The 21,631-nt window shown below is 39.2% G+C and overlaps 1 non-coding gene across 1 annotated transcript; it reads right to left on the reverse strand.

The window, feature by feature from the left end:
• Positions 1-14,743: 14,743 nt before the first annotated feature.
• Positions 14,744-14,851, reverse strand: LOC148545300 (small nucleolar RNA R71). The gene has a single exon (XR_015901442.1). It is a non-coding gene; the product is annotated as a small nucleolar RNA R71 (small nucleolar RNA).
• Positions 14,852-21,631: the final 6,780 nt, after the last annotated feature.

Here is a 21,631-nt window from a genome sequence, read left to right on the forward strand (position 1 = left end):
GAGGAATAACTCTGGCGTTCAAACGCCAGAAAAGGATGCAAAGTTGGCGTTAAACGCCCAACCTACGCACAGCTCTGGCGTTCAAACGCTAGAAACAGGCAAGGAGCTGGCGTCAAACGCCCAATGGAAGCTCAGTTCTGGCGTTCAAATGCCAGTGAGGGATCAGACACACACAAGTGCTGATAGCAACCCCTCTAAGAAGGCTTCTCCAACCACCTCTATAGGAAATAAACCTGCAGCAACTAAGGTTGAGGAATACAAAGCCAAGATGCCTTATCCTCAAAAACTCCGCCAAGAGGAGCAGGATAAGCAATTTGCCTGCTTTGCAGACTATCTCAGGATTCTTGAAATAAAGATTCCGTTTGCAGAGGCACTTGAGCAAATACCCTCTTATGCCAAGTTCATGAAAGAGATATTGAGTCATAAGAAAGATTGGAGGGAAACTGAAAGAGTTCTCCTCATTGAAGAATGCAGTGCAGTCATTCTGAAAAGCTTCCCAGAAAAGCTTAAAGATCCCGGGAGCTTTATGATACCTTGCATATTAGAGGATAATTGCACCAAGACAACTTTATGTAATCTTGGGGCAAGCATCAACCTAATACCTGCATCCACTATCAGAAAGCTTGGTTTAACTGAAGAAGTCAAACTAACTCGGATATGTCTCCAACTTGCTGATGGCTCCATTAAATACTCATCAGGCGTGATTGAAGACATGATTGTCAGGGTTGGGCCATTCACCTTTCCCACTGACTTTGTAGTGCTGGAAATGGAGGAGCACAAGAGTGCTACTCTCATTCTAGGAAGACCTTTCCTAGCAACTGGACGGTCTCTCATTGATGTCCAAAAGGGGGAAGTAACCCTGAGAGTCAATGATGATGAGTTTAAGTTAAATGCTATCAAAGCCATGCAGCATCCAGACACACCAAAAGACTGCATGAAAGTTAATCTTATTGACTCTTTGGTAGAGGAGATCAACATGGCTGAGAGTCTCGAATCAAAGCTGGAAGACATCTTTAAAGATGTTCAGCCTGATCTGGAGGATTCAGAGGAATTGAAAGAGCCTCTAAAACTTCCTCAGGAAGAGGAGAAACCTCCTAAACCCGAGCTCAAACCACTACCACCATCCCTGAAATATGCATTTCTGGGAGAAGGTGACACTTTTTCGGTGATCATAAGCTCTGCTTTAAATCTACTGGAGGAGGAAGCACTACTTCAAGTGCTAAGGACACACAAGACAGCTCATGAGTGGTCCATAAGTGATCTTAAGGGCATCAGCCCAGCAAGATGCATGCACAAAATCCTATTGGAGGACAATGCTAAGCCAGTGGTTCAACCACAGAGGCGGCTAAATCCAGCTATGAAGGAAGTGGTGCAGAAAGAGGTCACTAAGTTACTGGAGGCTGTGATTATTTATCCTATTTCTGATAGCCCCTGGGTGAGCCCTGTCCAAGTTGTTCCAAGAAGTGAGGCATGATAGTGGTTCATAATGAAAAAAATGAACTGGTTCCTACAAGAACAGTTACAGGGTGGCGTATGTGTATTGACTACAGAAGGCTCAATACAGCCACAAGAAAGGATCACTTTCCTTTACCATTCATAAACCAGATGCTAGAGAGACTAGCAGGTCATGAATATTACTGCTTTTTGGATGGCTATTCAGGCTATAACCAAATTGCAGTAGATCCTCAGGACTAAGAGAAAACAACATTTACATGTCCTTCTGGAGTGTTTGCCTACAGAAGGATGCCTTTCGGTCTGTGCAATGCACCTGCAACCTTTCAGAGGTGCATGCTCTCTATCTTCTCTGATATGGTAGAGAAATTTCTGGAAGTCTTCATGGATGACTTTTCAGTATTTGGAGACTCATTCAGCTCCTGCCTTGACCATTTAGCACTTATTCTGAAAAGATGCCAAGAGACCAACCTAGTTTTAAACTGGGAAAAATGTCACTTTATGGTGACTAAAGGAATTGTCCTTGGGCATAAAATTTCAAACAAGGGAATAGAGGTGGATCAAGCTAAAGTGGAAGTAATTGAAAAATTACCACCATCTGCCAATGTTAAGGCAATCAGAAGCTTTCCGGGGCATGCAGGATTCTATAGGAGGTTTATAAAGGATTTTTCAAAAATTGCAAAACCTCTGAGCAATTTGCTTACTGCTGACATGCCATTTGTGTTTGACATAGAGTGTCTGCAGGCGTTTAAAACCCTGAAAGCTAAGCTGGTCACGGCACCAGTTATTTCTGCACCAGACTGGGCATTACCATTCGAACTAATGTGTGATGCCAATGACCATGCCATTGGTGCAGTACTGGGACAGAGGCTTAACAAGCTTCTGCATGTCATTTATTATGCTAGCCGCATTTTAAATGATGCCCAGAAAAATTACACAACCATAGAAAAAGAATTGCTTGCAGTGGTTTACGCCATTGACAAGTTTAGATCATACTTAGTAGGATCCAAATTAATTGTGTACACTGACCATGCTGCTCTTAAATATCTACTCACAAAGCAGGATTCAAAACCCAGGCTCATAAGATGGGTGTTGCTTCTGCAAGAGTTTGATATAGAAATAAGAGACAGAAAAGAGACAGAAAACTAAGTGGCTGATCATCTGTCCCGGATAGAACCAGTAGAAGTGGCGTTTCCCCCCTCTATTGAGATCTCTGAAACCTTTCCGGATGAGCAATTATTTGCCATTCAGGAAACACCATGGTTTGCAGACATTGCAAACTATAAAGCTGCAAGATTCATACCCAAGGAGTACAGCAGGCAACAAAACAAAAAATAATTACTGATGCAACGTACTACTTGTGGGATGAACCATATCTCTTTAAGAGATGTGCAGACAAAATAATCCGTAGGTGTGTGCCTAGAGAAGAAGCACATAAGATCTTATGGCATTGCCATGGGTCGCAATATGGAGGCCATTTCGGAGGTGAGCGAACAGCCACCAAGGTCCTCCAATGTGGCTTCTACTGGCCTACCTTCTATATAGATTCCCGAGAGTTTGTACGTAACTGTGACAGTTGCCAGAGAGTTGGTAATCTGCCTCATGGTTACGCCATGCCTCAACAAGGAATCTTAGAGATTGAGTTGTTTGATGTATGGGGTATTGACTTCATGGGGCCTTTTCCACCATCATACTCAAACACTTATATTCTGGTGGCAGTTGACTATGTATCCAAATGGGTAGAGGCCGTTGCCACACCCATTAATGATACTAAGACAGTGCTGAAATTCCTCCAGAAACATATCTTCAGCAGGTTTGGTGTCCCTAGAGCACTAATCAGTGATGGGGGCACTCACTTCTGCCACAAACAGCTTTACTCTGCTATGGTCCGGTATGGAATTAGCCACAAGGTGGCAACTCCATATCATCCACAGACAAATGGGCAAGCTGAAGTCTCTAACAGAGAACTAAAAAGAATCCTGGAACGGACTGTCAGTACCCGTAGAAAGGATTGGGCGAGAAGCTTGGATGATGCTCCGTGGGCTTACAAAACAGCATTCAAGACTCCTATAGGGACCTCTCCATACCAGCTTGTGTATGGTAAGGCCTGTCATCTGCCCGTGGAACTGGAGCATAAGGCCTACTGGGCAACCAGATTCCTAAACTTTGATGCCAAATTAGCTGGAGAAAAAAGATTGCTCTAGCTAAATGAGCTAGAGGAATTCAGACTCATTGCTTTCGAAAATGCCAAGCTTTACAAAGAGAAAGCAAAAAGGTGGCATGATAGAAAGCTGTCATCTAGAGTCTTTGAACCAGGACAAAAGGTTCTATTATTTAACTCTAGGCTCAGGCTATTCCTCGGGAAACTGAAATCCCGATGGAGGAGACCATATGTGATTACAAGTATGTCACCATATGGCTATGTGGAGCTTCAAGACATTGATTCTAATAAGAAGTTCATTGTTAATGGATAGAGAATCAAGCATTATCTTGAAGGCAATGTTGAGCAAGAGTGCTCAAGGCTGAGGCTAGATTAAAAGCTCAGCAAGGTCCAGCTAAAGACAATAAAGAAGCGCTTGCTGGGAGGCAACCCAGCCATTAGCAAAACCTATATTATTTATTTAAATAATAATTATACGAGTTTAATATAAATAATCTTCAAGGTAAAGTATCAATTGCATAAGTTCACAGGGTTACAGAAGGATTCAGAGTACAAAACAAGGAAAAGGAGCTCACTGGCAAGAAAACGCCAGTAAGAGGTACAATTGGGCGTTAAACGCCCAAAAGAAGCATCTACTGGGTGTTTAACGCCAGTAATGATACCTTTCTGGGCATTAAACGCCAGAATGGGTACCTTTCTGGGCGTTTAACGCCATACTTGCAGCATCCTGGGCGTTCAGAAAAACGCCCAGTGACAAAAGATTTCTGGCGTTTAACGCCAGCCAGAAGCAACAGCTGGGCGTTAAATGCCCAAAAGAGGCTACAGATGGGCGTTAAACGCCCAAAATAAGCAGCAGTTGGGCGTTTAACGCCAGGATTGTGGAGGGGAGAAAGTTTTTGTTCCCAACTTGATTTTTTTTCAAATTTTCATATTTCCATCCATATTTTCTTGCATAAACATGTTCCCATACTTTCATTTTTCAAACTCTTTTCCAAAAATATTAAAAATATCTTAATCCTAAAATTAAATCTTTCTCAATTCTTCTTCAACCTCTTCTCAAATCTTTTTCAAAACAAATCTATCTTTTTCAATTTTTTTTCAAACTCATCAATATCTTTTTCAAATCTTCACAATATTTTTAAAAACAAATCTATCTTTTTCAAATATCTTTCATATCTTTTCAATTTTAAATTACATCTTTTCCTATCATACTTATTTTTTCCAAATCACATTTTCTATCATATATTTTTCAAAAATTTTCGAAAACCGACCCCCTTTCCCTTTAAATCCTCGTTCAGCCTCCCTCCTCTCCTCCACAATTCGAACTTGGCTCTCCCTATATCCTTCTCTTTTCCTTTCTTTTGCTTGAGGGCAAGCAAACCTCTAAGTTTGGTGTGTTTATCCGTGATTACTAAGCCAATATCCGCCAAGATCGTGGCTCCCAAGGGAAAATAAACCACCTCAAGAGGCAAGAAAGAGAATATTCCAAAACCACTTTGGAATCAAGGGAAGTTCTTAACCAAAGAACATTCAGACCATTACTACAAAATAATGGGTCTAAGGTCAGTGATCCCGGAAGTTAAATTCGATCTGAAAGAAGACGAATATCTGGAGATCCAAGAGCAAATCCGAAACAGGAGCTGGGAAATCCTAGCTAATCCTGAGACAAAGGTGGGAAGAAACATGGTTCAGGAATTCTACTCTAATCTATGGTAGACAGACAGGCAGAGAATAGCTGGAACCGCATTCTATGACTTTCGAACTCTGGTCAGAGGGAAGATTGTTCACACCCACCCTGACAAAATAAGAGAGATCTTCAAGCTACCTCAACTGTAAGATGACCCGGACTCCTTTAATAGGAGAATGATGAGACCAAATAAGGGCTTGGACAAAATTCTAGAGGACATATGCCTCCCTGGAGCCAAATGGACAACCAACAAAAAGGGTATCCCAAACCAACTCAAGAGAGGAGATCTCAAACCAGTCGCCAGAGGCTGGCTGGACTTCATTGGGCGTTCTATACTGCCCACTAGTAACTACTCTGAAGTCACCATCAAAAGATCAGTGATGATTCATTGCATTATATTGGAAAAAGAAGTGGAAGTTCATCAGCTGATTTCTTGTGAGCTTTACACAAGTGCAAACAAGAACTCCAAAGATGCCAAATTAGCTTATCCAAGCTTAATCTCTTTGCTATGTAAAGATGCTGGGGTAAAAATGGGAGTAGATGAGTATATCTCAGTTGAGCAACCAATCACCAAAAATTCAATGGAAGGACAAGTGCAGGATGAATCCACTATTTTGAGCTTAATCTCTTTTGAGCTTAATAGTATAGTTACATCATATAACCACTATTTTCCATTCTTGTGTTTATTATTGATGAATCCACATTTCATGGTATTTATTTGCTCTAATTGAGTGGATTTTATCAACTTTTCCTACACCTATTCAATGAAATAGCTTGGTTTTGTCAATTCTCCATAAATTGTGCTCAAAAGTGAAAACATGCTTTTTAGGCCCTTAATTGTTAAATTTTATTCACTTTAATTCTATTTGATGCCTTGATGTGTTTGTTGAGTGATTTTAGGTTTACAAGGCTAATATGGATTGAAGAAGTGAGGAAAAAGCATGCCAAAGTGGAGAAACCATGAAGAAATGGAGTTTGGAGCAAATAAGCAAGTGTGCTGATGAGCGGATAATTTATACGCTTTTTGGCATTGTTTTTAGTATATTTTTAGTATGTTTTAGTTAGTTTTTATTATATTTTTATTAGTTTTTAAATAAAAATCACATTTCTGGACTTTACTATGTGTTTGTGTGTTTTTCTGTGATTTCAGGTATTTTCTGGCTGAAATTGAGGGACCTGAGCAAAAATCTGATTCAGAGGCTGAAAAAGGACTGCAGATGCTGTTGGATTCTGACCTCCCTGTATTCGAAGTGGATTTTCTGGAGCTACAGAAACCCAATTGGCTCGCTCTCAATTGCTTTGGAAATTAGACATCCTGGGCTTTCCAGCAATATATAATAGTCCATACTTTGCTCGAGATTTGATGGCCCAAACCGGCGTTCCAAGTTAGCATAGAAATTCTGGCGTCAAAATGCCAGAACTGGCATGAAAGCTGGAGTTAAACGCCCAAACTGGCACAAAAGCTGGCGTTTAACTCCAAGAAAAGTCTCTACATGCGAAAGCTTCAATGCTCAGCCCAAGCACACACCAAGTGGGCCCGGAAGAAGATTTCTGCATTAATTACTTATTTCTTAAACCTAGGCTACTAGTTCTCTATAAATAGGACCTTTTGCTATTGTATTTTAATCCATCTTTGATTAGTCTTATGCTATCTTAGACCTTTATGGGGGCTGGCCATTCGGCTATGCTTGGACCTTCATTACTTTTGTATTTTCAACGGCTGAGTTTCTACACACCATAGATTAAGGTGTGGAGCTCTGCTGTTCTTCATGAATTAATGCAAAGTACTATTGTTTTTCTATTCAATTCACGCCTACTTCTTCTCCAAGATATACTCTTGTTCTTAATTCAGTTAAATCAGAATGAAGGGGTGACCCGTGACAATCACCCAATCTTCGTTACTCGCTTAGCCAAGGTCGCGTGCCTGACAACCACAAAGCGATCTACATGATGTTCAACGTAGTCATTGGATGACAGCTGGAGTATACTCTCTTGGGTTTCTAATCTAAGATTAGAACCATCGTGGTATAGGCTAGAATCAATTGGCGGCCATTCCTGAGATCCGAAAAGTCTAAACCTTGTCTGTGGTATTCTGAGTAAGATCTGGGAAGGGATGACTGTGACAAGCTTCAAACTCACGATTGTTGGGCGTAGTGACAGACGCAAAAGGATCAATGGATCCTATTCCAACATGACCAAGAACCGACAGATGATTAGCCGTGCGGTGATAGTGCATTTGGACCATTTTCACTGAGAGGACGGGAAGTAGCCATTGACAACGGTGATGCCCAACATAAAGCTTGCCATGGAAGGGAGTATGAATGATTGGAAGAAGACAATATGAAAGCAGAAGTTTAGGAGGAACAAAGCATCTTCATACGCTTATCTGAAATTCCTACCTATGAATTACATAAGTATCTCTATCCTATTTTATGTTTTATTCATCTTTTAATTATCTTAAAATCTATAACCATTTGAATCCGCCTGACTGAGATTTACAAGATGACCATAGCTTGCTTCAAGCCGACAATCTCTGTGGGTCGACCCTTACTCACGTAAGGTTTATTACTTGGACGACCCAGTGCACTTGCTGGTTAGTTGTGCGGAATTGTGACAAAGAGTTGAGATTACAATTGTGCGTACCAAGTTGTTGGCGCCGTTGAAGATCACAATTTCGTGCACCAAGTTTTTGGCGTCGTTGCCGGGGATTGTTCGAATTTGGACAACTGACGGTTCATCTTGTTGCTCATATTAGGTAATTTTATTTTATGTTTAAACTTTTTGTTTTTATTCTTTTGATTTTCGAAAAAAAATAAATATGTATTTCGATTTTGTTCTTCAGAACTTTTAAGAATAAATTCTAGAGTTTCATGATGATTTGTTGAAGTCTGGCTGGTTGTGAAGCCATGTCTAATCTTTTGGACCGAGGTTTCAACTTATCATCACAAGGGCTTGTTGATTTCTATCAAACTTGCTGTTGAACTTAATGATTTGCTAAAGCTTGGCTGGCCATTGGCCATGTCTAGTGTTTTGGACCGAAGCTTTCACTAAAAGCTTGGCTGGCTAGTAAGCCATGTCTAATTCCTGGACCAGAGTTTTAGACTAACATTACATGATTCCTGGAATTCTCATTAAGAATTTTGAAGTCCTTATTCTCTTTTTCCACTTAATTTTCGAAAAATTACAATTTTTTTTTAAAATCTTAAAATAAAAAATATTCTATGTTTGAGTCTAGTGTCTAATCTTAAGTTTGGTGTCAATTGCATTCCTCTAATTTTCGAAAATTACATGCATTATGTTCTTCATTGATCTTCAAGTTGTTCTTGATGATTTCATTGCTCTGATCTTTAATCTCTCTTGTTTTGTGTGTTTTGTTGTTTTTCATATGTATTTTCAATTTATTAGAGTCTTTAATATGAAAATTTCTAAGTTTGGTGTCTTGCATGCATTGTTTGTTTGATTTTAGTTTTCTATGATTAGTTTCATTTTGATTGTTTCTCATCACTAAAAACTCAAAATTTTTTTTTTCAAAATTATGTCTTTTCAAGTTAATAATACAGAGAATTGAAGATTCAGAACATGCAGCAGAGGAATTACACAGAAAAAAAATTGGGCGTTCAAAACGCCCAGTGAAAAAGGAAAACTGGCGTCTAAACGCCAGCCAGGGTACCTGGCTAGGCGTTAAACGCCCAAAAAGGTAGCATTTTGAGCGTTAAACGCCAGAATGGATGCCATTCTGGGCGTTTAACGCCAGGAGGACACTAGAGGGAATATTTTGTTTTTAATTCAAATCTTTTTCAAATATTCATAATTTTTTAAAATCAAATCTTTTTCAAATCATATCTTTTCAATCATATCTTTTCAAAATCAATTTCTTTCCATTTTTTTATTTATTACTATTTTCAAAAATCCTTGCTACAATTCATGATTTAATTCAAAATTTTTAAGTTGTTACTTGCCTATTAAGAAAGGATCAAATTTTAAATTCTAGAATCATATCTTCTAATTTCTTGTTAGTCAAGTAATCAACTTTAATTTTAAAACTTTCTTTTTTTTTCATTTGATTCTCAATCATATCTTCTCAATCATATCTTCTCAATCACATCTTTTTCAAAATAATTTTCTCAATCATATCTTTTTGATTTCTAATTTCAAAATCTTTTTCAAAATCACTTAACTACTTTCTCAATTTTAGTTTTCGAAAATCATCAATCAATTTTGCAAAATTTCTTTTAATTATTTCAAACTCTTTTTAACTAATTTTCGAAAATTCTTTCCTCCCTTCCCACCTCCTTCTATTTAAGGACTAACACTCCTCCTCAATGTGTAATTCGAACTCTATCCCTCTTGATAAGTTCGAATTCTCCTCTATCTACCTCCTCCTTCTATTCTTCTTCTCCTCTGACATCTCAAGGAATCTCTATACTGTAACATAGAGAATTCCATACTTTCTTCTCCTCTCTCTTTCATATGAGCAGGAGTAAGGACAAAGATATTCTTGTTGAGGCTGATCCTGAACCTGAAAGGACCTTGAAGAGAAAGCTAAGAGAAGCTAAAGTACAACTCTCTATAGAGGACCTAACAGAGCTTTTCAAACAAGAAGAAGCCATGGCAACTGAAAACAAGAACAATGCCAACAATGCAAGGAAGGTGCTTGGTGACTTTGCTGCACCTACTCCCAACTTCTATGGGAGAAGCATCTCAATCCCTGGCATTGGAGCAAACAACTTTGAGCTTAAGCCTCAATTAGTCTCTCTAATGCAACAGAATTTCAAATTTCATGGACTTCCATTGGAAGGTCATCATCAGTTCTTAGCTGAATTCTTGCAAATCTGTGACACTGTCAAGACCAATGGGATTGATCCCGAGGTCTAAAAGCTTATGCTTTTTCCCTTTGCTGTAAGAGACAGAGCTAGAACATGGTTGAATTCACAACCTAAAAAAAGCCTGAACTCTTGGGAAAAGCTAGTCAATGCCTTCTTAGCAAAGTTCTTTCCACCTCAAAAATTGAGTAAGCTTAGAGTGGAAGTCCAAACCTTCAGAAAGAAGGAAGGCGAATCCCTCTATGAAGCTTAGGAAAGATACAAGCAATTGATCAGAAGGTGTCCTTCTGACATGCTTTCAGAATGGAGCATCATAGGTATCTTCTATGATGGTCTGTCTGAACTGTCCAAGATGTCATTGGACAGTTCTGCTGGAGGATCTCATCATCTAAAGAAGACGCCTACAGAAGCTCAAGAACTCATTGAAATGGTTGCAAATAACCAATTCATGTACACTTCTGAAAGGAATCCTATGAATAATAGGACAAATCAAAAGAAAGGAGTTCTTGAGATTGATACTCTGAATACCATATTGGCTCAGAATAAAATATTGACTCAGCAAGTCAATATGATTTCTCAGAGTCTGTCTGGAACACAAGCAGCAATAGGCAGTACCAAAGAAGCTTCATCTGAAAAAGAAACTTATGATCCTGAGAACCCAGTGATGAACGGATAATTTATACGCTTTTTGGCATTGTTTTTAGTATGTTTTTAGTAGAATCTAGTTACTTTTAGGGATGTTTTCATTAGTTTTTATGTTAAATTCACATTTCTGGACTTTACTATGAGTTTGTGTGTTTTTCTGTGATTTCAGGTATTTTCTGGCTGAAATTGAGGGACTTGAGCAAAAATCAGATTTAGAGGTTGAAGAAGGACTGCTGATGCTGTTGGATTCTGACCTCCCTGCACTCAAAGTGGATTTTCTAGAGCTACAGAACTCAAAGTGGATTTTCTGGAGCTACAGAACGATTTTAGACGACGTAAAAGGGCGTTGAACGCCAAATCTATGCTGCTGTCTGGAGTTAAACGCCAGAAACAAGTCACAAACCAGAGTTGAACGCCAGAAATACGTTACAACCTGGCGTTCAACTCCAGAAAGAGCCTCTGCACGTGTAACATTCAAGCTCAGCCCAAGCACACACCAAGTGGTCCCCGGAAGTGGATTTATGCATCAATTACTTACTTCTGTAAACCCTAGTAACTAGTTTAGTATAAATAGGACTTTTTACTATTGTATTAGACATCCTGGATTGTATTTTTGATCCTGTGATCTCATTTTGGGAGCTGGCCATTCGGCCATGCCTGGACCTTTCACTTATGTATTTTCAACGGTAGAGTTTCTACACTCCATAGATTAAGGTGTGGAGCTCTGCTGTTCCTCAAAGATTAATGCAAAGTACTACTACTTTCTATTCAATTCAACTTGTTCCGCTTCTAAGATATTCATTCGCACTTCAACCTGAATGTGATGAACGTGACAATCATCATCATTCCCTATGAACGCGTGCCTGACAACCACTTCCGTTCTACCTTAGATTGAATGAGTATCTCTTGGATCTCTTAATCAGAATCTTCGTGGTGTAAGCTAGATTGATGGCGGCATTCATGAGAGTCCGGAAAGTCTAAACCTTGTCTGTGGTATTCCGAGTAGGACTCTGGGATTGAATGACTGTGACGAGCTTCAAACTCGCGAGTGTTGGGCGTAGTGACAGACGCAAAAGGAGGGTGAATCCTATTCCAGTATGATCGAGAACCTCAGATGATTAGCCGTGCTGTGACAGAGCATTTGGACCATTTTCACAAGAGGATGGGATGTAGCCATTGACAACGGTGATGCCCTTACATAAAGCCAGCCATAGAAAGGAGTAAGACTGATTGGATGAAGACAGCAGGAAAGCAGAGGTTTAGAGGGACGAAAGCATCTCCATGCATTTATCTGAAATTCTCACCAAGGACTTACATAAGTGTTTCTATTCCTATTTTCTGTTTAATTAGTATTATTTTCGAAAACTCCATAATCAATTATTATCCGCCTGACTGAGATTTACAAAGTGACCATAGCTTGCTTCATACCGACAATCTCCGTGGGATCGACCCTTACTCACGTAAGGTTTATCACTTGGACGACCCAGTGCACTTGCTGGTTAGTTGTATCGAAGTTGTGACAAATTATGAATTGAGATTAGAGCACCAAGTTTTTGGAGCCACTACCAGAGATCACAATTTCGTGCACCAAGTTTTTGGCGCCGTTGCCGGGGATTGTTCGAGTTTGGACAACTGACGGTTCATCTTGTTGCTCAGATTAGGTAATTTTCTTTTTGTTTTCTTTTCAAAAAATTTTTCAAAAATCTTTCAAAAATTTCTCCTTTGTTTTTGAAAAATTTTAAAATAAATCTTTTCAAAAATATATTTTTTTCTTCAGAATTTTTAAGAATGAATTCTAGAGTTTCATGAAGCATGTTGAAGCATGGCTGGCTATAAAACCATGTCTAAATTCTTTTGGACAGAGGTTTTGGCTTAAAATTGAATGAATTACTCCCATATTCATGCTAAAGCTTGGCTGGCTATTAAGCCATGCCTGACCCTTTGATTGGAGCTTTAGATTAAAGAGCATAAGATTCCTGGAATTCATATTAAAAATTTTGGAATCCTTATTTTTCTTTTTCAAAATGATTTTCGAAAAAAATTAAAAGAAAATACAAAAAAAAAATCATAAAATCATAAAAATAAAAAATATTTTGTGTTTCTTGTTGAGTCTTGAGTCAAGTTGAAAGTTTGGTGTCAATTGCATATTCATCTTGCATTTTTCGAAAATTCATGCATTCATAGTGTTCTTCATGATCTTCAAGTTGTTCTTGGTAAGTCTTCTTGTTTGATCTTGATGTTTTCTTGTTTTGCATCTTTTCTTGTTTTTCATATGCATTCTTGCATCCATAGAGTCTAAACATGAAAGATTTCAAAGTTTGGTGTCTTGCATGTTTTCTTTGCATATAAAAATTTTCAAAAATATGCTCTTGGTGTTCATCTTGACATTCAAAGTATTCTTGGTGTTCATCTTGACATTCATAGCATTCTTGCATGCATTCATTGTTTTGATCTAAAAATTCCATGCATTGAGCATTTTTAGTGTTTTTCTCTCTCATCATAAAAATTCAAAAAATCAAAAAAATATCTTTCCCTCTTTTCTCTCATAAATTCGAAAATTTGAGTTGACTTTTTCAAAAATTTTTAAAATCTAGTTGTTTTTATGAGTCAAATCAAATTTTCAATTTAAAAATCCTATCTTTTTCAAAATCTTTTTCAAAAATCAAATCTTTTTCATTTTTCTTAGTTATTTTCTAAAATTTTAAAAATATTTTTCAAAAATATTTTTCTTATCTTTATCTCCTAATTTTCGAAAATAACATCATCAATTAATGTTTTGATTCAAAAATTTCAAGTTTGTTACTTGCTTGTTAAGAAAGATTCAAACTTTGAGTTCTAGAATCATATCTTGTGATTTCTTGTGAATCAAGTCATTAATTGTGATTTTAAAAATCAAATCTTTTTCAAAAACTAATCTCAATCATATCTTTTCAAAAATATCTTCTTATCTTATCTTTTTCAAAAATTTGATTTCAAAATATCTTTTCCAACTTCCTAACTTCTTATCTTTTCAAGATTTGTTTCAACTAACTAACTAACTTTTTGTTTGTTTCTTATCTTTTTTAAAACTACCTAACTAACTCTCTCTAATTTTCGAAAATATCTCTCCTCTTTTTCAAAAATTCTTTTTAATTAACTAATTATTTTAACTTTTGATTTTAAAATTTCGAAAATTACTAACCTTTTTCAAAAACTATTTTCGAAAATCACTAACCCTTTTTCAAAAATAATTTTCAAAAATCCTTCTCCCTCATCTCCTTCTAATTATTTATTCTAACACTTCTCTTCATCTCACATCACTGCTCCTATCCTTACCCTTGTGTTTGGATTCTTCATTCTTCTTCACCCCTATTCCTTTTCTTCTTCTACTAACAATAAGGAACCTCTTTACTGTGACATAGAGGATTCCTCTTCTTTTCTTGTTCTCTTCTCTTTCTTATGAGCAGGAACAAGGAAAAAGGCATTCTTGTTGAAGCTGATCCAGAACCTGAAAGGACTCTGAAGAGGAAACTAAGAGAAGCTAAATTACAACAATCCAGAGACAACCTTATTGAAAATTTCGAACAAGTAAAGGAGATGGAAGCCGAACCCAACAATAATAATGCAAGGAGAATGCTTGGTGACTTTACTGCACCTAATTCCAATTTACATGGAAGAAGCATCTCCATTCCTGCCATTGGAGCAAACAACTTTGAGCTGAAACCTCAATTAGTTTCTCTGATGCAGCAGAACTACAAGTTTCATGGACTTCCATCTGAAGATCCTTTTCAGCTCTTAACTGAATTCTTGCAGATATGTGATACTGTTAAGACTAATGGAGTAGATCCTAAAGTCTACAGGCTCATGCTTTTCCCTTTTGCTGTAAGAGACAGAGCTAGAGTGTGGTTGGACTCTCAACCCAGAGATAGCCTGAACTGTTGGGACAAGCTGGTCACGGCTTTCTTAGCCAAGTTCTTTCCTCCTCAAAAGCTGAGCAAGCTTAGAGTGGATGTTCAAACCTTCAGACAGAAAGAAGGTGAATCCCTCTATGAAGCTTGGGAAAGATACAAGCAGCTGACCAAAAAGTGTCCTTCTGACATGCTTTCAGAATGGACCATCCTGGATATATTCTATGATGGTTTATCTGAGCTATCAAAGATGTCATTGGATACTTCTACAGGTGGATCCATTCACCTAAAGAAAACGCCTGCAGAAGCTCAAGAACTCATTGACATGGTTGCTAATAACCAGTTCATGTACACTTCTGAGAGGAATCCTGTGAGTAATGGGACGCCTATAAAGAAGGGAGTTCTTGAAAGTGATACTCTGAATGCCATATTGGCTCAGAACAAAATATTGACTCAGCAAGTCAATATGATTTCTCAGAGTCTGAATGAAATGCAAGCTGCATCCAACAGTACTCAAGAGGCATCTTCTGAAGAAGAAGCTTATGATCCTGAGAACCCTGCAATAGCAGAGGTGAATTACTTAGGTGAACCTTATGGAAACACCTATAATCCATCATGGAGAAATCATCCAAATCTCTCATGGAAGGATCAACAAAAGCCTCAACAAGGCTTTAATAATGGTGGAAGATACAGGTTTAACAATAGTAAACCTTTTCCATCATCCACTCAGCAACTGACAGAGAACTCTGAACAAAATGCTTCTAATCTAGCAAACTTAGTCTCTGATCTATCTAAGGCCACTGTGAGTTTCATGAATGAAACAAGATTCTCCATTAGAAATTTGGAAGCACAAGTGGGCCAGCTAAGTAAAAGGATCACTGAAATTCCTCCTAGTACTCTCCCAAGCAATACAGAAGAAAATCCAAAAGGAGAGTGCAAGGCCATTGAATTGATCACCATAGCCGAACCTGTAAAGGAAGGAGAGGACGTGAATCCCAGTGAGGAAGACCTCCTGGGACGTCCAGTGATCAATAAGGAGTTTCCCTCTGAGGAACCAAAAGAATCTGAGGCTCAACTAGAGACCATAGAGATTCCATTAAACCTCCTTATGCCATTCATGAGCTCTGATGAGTATTCCTCTTCTGAAGAGAATGGGGATGTCACTGAGGAGCAAGTCACTAAGTACCTTGGTGCAATCATGAAGCTGAATGCCAAATTATTTGGCATTAAAACTTGGGAAGATGAACCTCCCTTGTTCACCAATGAACTAAGTGATCTGGATCAACTGACATTGCCTCAGAAGAAACAGGATCCTAGAAAGTTCTTAATACCTTGTACCATAGGCACCATGATCTTTAAGGCTCTGTGTGACCTTGGTTCAGGAATAAACCTCATGCCCCTCTCTATAATAGAGAAACTGGGAATCTTTGGGGTGCAAGCCACTAAAATCTCATTAGAGATGGCAGACAATTCAAGAAAATAGGCTTATGGACAAGTAGAGGACGTGTTAGTAAAGGTTGAAGGCCTTTACATCCCTACTGATTTCATAGTCCTAGATACTGGGAAGGATGAGGATGAATTCATCATCCTTGGAAGACCCTTCCTAGCCACAGCAAGAGCTGTGATTGATATGGACAGAGGAGAATTGATCCTTCAAATAAATGAGGACAACCTTGTGTTTACAACTCAAGGATCTCTCTCTGCATCCATGAAAAGGAAGCATAAAGAGCTTCTCTCAAAGCAGAGTCAAACAAAGCCCCCACAGTCAAACTCTAAGTTTGGTGTTGGGAGGCCACAACGAAACTCTAAGTTTGGTGTCAAACCCCCATATCCAAACTCTAAGTTTGGTGTTGGGAGGTCTCAACAAAGCTCTACACATCTGTGAGGCTCCATGAGAGCCCACTGTCAAGCTATTGACATTAAAGAAGCGCTTGTTGGGAGGCAACCCAATGTTTATTTATCTAATTTTCATTGTTTTTCTTGTTTTATTAGGTTCATGATCATGTGGAGTCACAAAATAAATATAAAAATTGAAAATGGAATCAAAAACAGCAGAAGAAAAATCACACCCTGGAGGAAGACCTTACTGGCGTTTAAACGCCAGTAAGAAGCATGTTTTGGGCGTTCAACGCCAGAACAGAGCATGGTTCTGGCGCTGAACGCCAGAAATGCACCCTGGAGAAGAGCTGGTGCTGAACGCCCAGAACAAGCATGGTTCTGGAGTTCAACGCCAGAAATAGGCAACAAATGGGCGTTCAACGCCCAGAACAAGCACCAATCTGGCGCTAAACGCCCAGAGTTGTGTGCAAGGGCATTTTGCATGCCTAATTTGGTGCAAGGTTATAAATCTTTGAACACCTCAGGATCTATGGACCCCACAGGATCACCTCAGGATCTGTGGACCCCACAGGATCCCCACCTACCTCACCCTCTCTCTCTCCATTCATGGCCATCCCTTCTGTTTTCCATTTACCACTCACATCCATACACCCACCTACCTTCAAAATTCAACATCTCTTTCCCACCCAAAACCCACCCTTATGGCCGAACCTTACCCCCCCTCCCTTCCCTATATAAAGCCCTCCATTCTTCTTCATTTTCACACAACACAACCCTCTCTTCCCCTTCTTGGCCGAATACACCCCTCCCCCCTCTCCTCCATATTTTCTTCTTCTTCTTCATCTATTATTTCTTCTCTTGCTCGAGGGCGAGCAACATTCTAAGTTTGGTGTGGTAAAAGCATAGCTTTTTTGTTTTTCCATAACCATTAATGGTACCTAAGGTCAGAAAAACCTCAAGAAAGGGGAAAGGGAAGACAATTGCTTCCACCTCTGAGCCCATCACTAAGAAAAGGATGGAGCAAGCAAGAGAGCCCATTCATGGAGCTCAAGAGGTGCAGGAAGCTCATCACCATGAGATCCCGGAGATGCCTCAAATGCATTTTCCTCCATAAAACTATTTGGAGCAAATCAACACCTCCCTAGGAGAATTAAGTTCCAACATGGGACAACTAAGGGTGGAACATCAAGAGCACTCCATCATCCTTCATGAAATCAGAGAAGATCAAAAAGTAATGAGGGAGGAGCAACAAAGACAAGGAAGAGACATAGAAGAGCTCAAGGACATCATTGGTTCCTCAAGAAGAAAACGCCACCATCACTAAGGTGGACTCATTCCTTGTTCTCACTTTCTGTTTTTCGTTTTCTCTATGTTAAGTGCTTATCTATGTTTGTGTCTTCATTACATGATCATTAGTAGTTAGTAACTTTGTCTTAAAGATTATGAACGTCCTATGAATCCATCACCTCTCTTAAATGAAAACTATTTTAATTCAAAAGAACAAGAAGTACATGAGTTTCGAACTTATCCTTGAACTTAGTTTAATTATATTGATGTGGTGACAATGCTTCTTGTTTTCTGAATGTATGCTTGAACAGTGCATATGTCTTTTGAAGTTGTTGTTCATGAATGTTAAATATGTTGGCTCTTGAAAGAATGATGACAAGGAGACATGTTATTTGATAATCTGAAAAATCATAAAAAAATGATTCTTGAAGCAAGAAAAAGCAGCAAAGAACAAAGCTTGCAGAAAAAAAAATAGGCAAAAAAAATAGAAAGAAAAAGAAAAAGCAAGCAGAAAAAGCCAAAAGCTCTTAAAACCAAGAGGCAAGAGCAAAAAGCCAATAAACCCTTAAAACCAAAAGGCAAGGGCAAATAAAAAGGATCCCAAGGCTTTGAGCATCAATGGATAGGAGGGCCTAAAGGAATAAAATCCTGGCCTAAGCGGCTAAACCAAGCTATCCCTAACCATGTGCTTGTGGCGTGTAGGTGTCAAGTGAAAACTTGAGACTGAGCGGTTAAAGTCAAGGTCCAAAGCAAAAAATTAATCAGATTCAGAGGTTTAAGAAGGACTGCTGATGCTGTTGGATTCTGACCTCCCTGCACTCAAAGTGAATTTTCTGGAGCTACAGAACTCAAAATGGCACGCTTCCAATTGCTTTGGAAAGTAGACATCCAGGGCTTTCCAGCAATATATAATAGTTTATACTTTGAACGAGTTTAGATGACGTAAAAGGGCGTTGAACGCCAGTTCTACGCTGCTGTCTGGAGTTAAATGCCAGAAACAAGTCACAAACCAGAGTTGAACGCCAGAAATACGTTACAACCTGGCGTTCAACTCCAGAAAGAGCCTCTGCACGTGTAACATTCAAGCTCAGCCCAAGCACACACCAAGTGGGCCCCGGAAGTGGATTTATGCATCAATTACTTACTTCTGTAAACCCTAGTAACTAGTTTAGTATAAATAGGACTTTTTACTATTGTATTAGACATCCTGGATTGTATTTTTGATCCTGTGATCTCGTTTTGGGGGCTGGCCATTCGGCCATGCCTGGACCTTTCACTTATGTATTTTCAACGGTAGAGTTTCTACACTCCATAGATTAAGGTGTGGAGCTCTGCTGTTCTTCAAAGATTAATGCAAAATACTACTGTTTTCTATTCAATTCAACTTGTTCCGCTTCTAAGATATTCATTCGCACTTCAACCTGAATGTGATGAACATGACAATCATCATCATTCCCTATGAACGCGTGCCTGACAACCACTTCCGTTCTACCTTAGATTGAATGAATATCTCTTGGATCTCTTAATCAGAATCTTCGTGGTGTAAGCTAGATTGATGGCGGCATTCATGAGAGTCCGGAAAGTCTAAACGTTGTCTGTGGTATTCCGAGTAGGACTCTGGGATTGAATGACTGTGACGAGCTTCAAACTCGCGAGTGCTGGGCGTAGTGACAGACACAAAAGGAGGGTGAATCCTATTCCAGTATGATCGAGAACCTCAGATGATTAGCCATGCTGTGACAGAGCATTTGGACCATTTTCACAAGAGGATGGGATGTAGCCATTGACAACGGTGATGCCCTTACATAAAGCCAGCCATAGAAAGGAGTAAGACTGATTGGATGAAGACAGCAGGAAAGCAGAGGTTTAGAGGGACGAAAGCATCTCCATGCATTTATCTGAAATTCTCACCAAGGACTTACATAAGTGTTTCTATCCCTATTTTCTGTTTAATTAGTATTATTTTCGAAAACTCCATAATTAATTATTATCCGCCTGACTGAGATTTACAAAGTGACCATAGCTTGCTTCATACCGACAATCTCCGTGGGATCGACCCTTACTCACGTAAGGTTTATCACTTGGACGACCCAGTGCACTTGCTGGTTAGTTGTATCGAAGTTGTGACAAATTATGAATTGAGATTAGAGCACCAAGTTTTCGGAGCCATTACCAGAGATCACAATTTCGTGCACCACCCAGCAATGGAAGAGGTGAATTACATGGGAGAATCCTATGGAAACACCTATAATCCTTCATGGAGAAATCATCCAAACCTCTCATGGAAGGACCAACAGAGGCCTCAACAAGGCTTCAACAACAGTAATAGTAGAAGAAATAGGTTTAGCAATAGCAAGCCTTTTCCATCATCTTCTCAGCAACAGACAGAAAATTCTCAGCAGAGCCACTCTGACTTAGCAACTATAGTCTCTGATCTAATTAAAACTACTCAAAGTTTCATGACTGAAACAAGGTCCTCCATTAGAAATTTGGAGGCACAAGTGGGTCAGCTGAGTAAGAAAGTTACTGAACTCCCTCCTAGCACTCTTGCAAGCAATACAGAAGAGAATCCAAAAGGAGAGTGCAAGGCCATCAACATAACCCACACGGCCGAACCTGGAGAGGAGGAAGAGGTAGTGATCTCCACTGAGGAAGACCTCAATGGACGTTGACTCGCCTCCAAGCAGTTCCCTAATAAGGAACTATGGGAATCTGAGGCTCATACTGAGACCATAGAGATTCCATTGAATTTACTTCTGCCATTCATGAGCTCTGATGAGTATTCTTCCTCTGAAGAGGATGAAGGTGTTACTGAAGAGCAAGTTGCTAAGTACCTTGGAGCAATCACGAAGTTAAATGCCATGTTATTTGGTAATGAGACTTGGGAGGATGAACCCCTTTTGCTCACCAAAGAACTGGATGACTTGACTAGGCAGAGAATACCTCAAAAGAGACAGGATCCTGGAAAGTTCTCAATACCTTATACTATAGGCACTATGACCTTTGAAAAGGCTCTGTGTGACCTAGGGTCAAGCATAAACCTCATGCCTCTCTCTGTAATGGAGAAGCTAGGAATCCTTGAGGTACCAGCTGCAAGAATCTCACTAGAGATGACAGACAATTCAAGAAAACAGGCTTATGGACTTGTAGAGGATGTCTTGGTAAAGGTTGATGACCACTACATCCCTGCTGATTTCATAATCCTAGACACTGGAAAGTGTATGGATGAATCCATCATCCTTGGCAGACCCTTCCTAGCCATAGCAAAAGCTGTGATTGATGTTGACAGAGGAGAATTGATCCTTCAAGTGAATGAGGACTCCCTTGTGTTTAAAGCTCAAGGATCTCCCTCTGTAACTATGGAGAGGAAGCATGAAAAGCTTCTCTCAATATAGAGTCAAACAAAACCCCCACATTCAAACTCTAGGTTTGGTGTTGGGAGGCCACAACCAAACTCTAAGTTTGGTGTTGAGAGGCCATCATCATGCTCTGAGTATCTGTTAGGCTCCATGAGAGCCCCCTGTCAAGCTACTCACATTAAAGAAGCGCTTGTTGGGAGACAACCCAATTTTTACTTATCTATGTTAAATTTTTATTTTCCATTGTTATTTTATATTTTCTGTAGGTTGATGATCATGAGAAGTCACAAAAACAACTGAAAAAGCAAAAACAGAATGAAAAATAGTATTAAAAACAGCACACCCTGGAGGAGAAGCCTACTGGCGTTTAACGCCAGAAATGGGCACCAGACTGGTGTTTAACGCCAGAAAAGGGTAAGAAGCTGGCGTTTAATGCCAGAAATGGGCAGCAACCTGGCATTTAACGCCAGGATTGGCAAGAAAGGGCATTT

Source organism: Arachis ipaensis, chromosome B9, assembly GCF_059453495.1.
Source record: "Arachis ipaensis isolate K30076 ecotype BB chromosome B9, ASM5945349v1, whole genome shotgun sequence".
Lineage (NCBI taxonomy): Eukaryota > Viridiplantae > Streptophyta > Magnoliopsida > Fabales > Fabaceae > Arachis > Arachis ipaensis.